This window comes from Penaeus monodon, chromosome 20 (assembly GCF_015228065.2).
Source record: "Penaeus monodon isolate SGIC_2016 chromosome 20, NSTDA_Pmon_1, whole genome shotgun sequence".
Lineage (NCBI taxonomy): Eukaryota > Metazoa > Arthropoda > Malacostraca > Decapoda > Penaeidae > Penaeus > Penaeus monodon.
Genome location: NC_051405.1, coordinates 22,936,335 through 22,936,567, shown reverse-complemented (window position 1 = coordinate 22,936,567; position 233 = coordinate 22,936,335).

Sequence of the window (233 nt, the reverse complement as noted above, 5' to 3'; positions counted from 1 at the left end):
CTTCTTCTCTCTCTCTTCACGTGACGTCTCCAAACTCCTTTAGAAAATCCATCAATTCACAGACTCCCTTTTTTCAAACTTTGCTGTTTACTTAATCGTTGATCTACTGGTATTTTTTTCTCTTCTCGGAAGTTTCAAGATATTTTGCTCTCAACTGACTCATTAGCACACATCAAAGCAAGCATCAAAGAACACTAAGCGCTTTTCGCTCTCGACACGCGGAGGAAATGTGT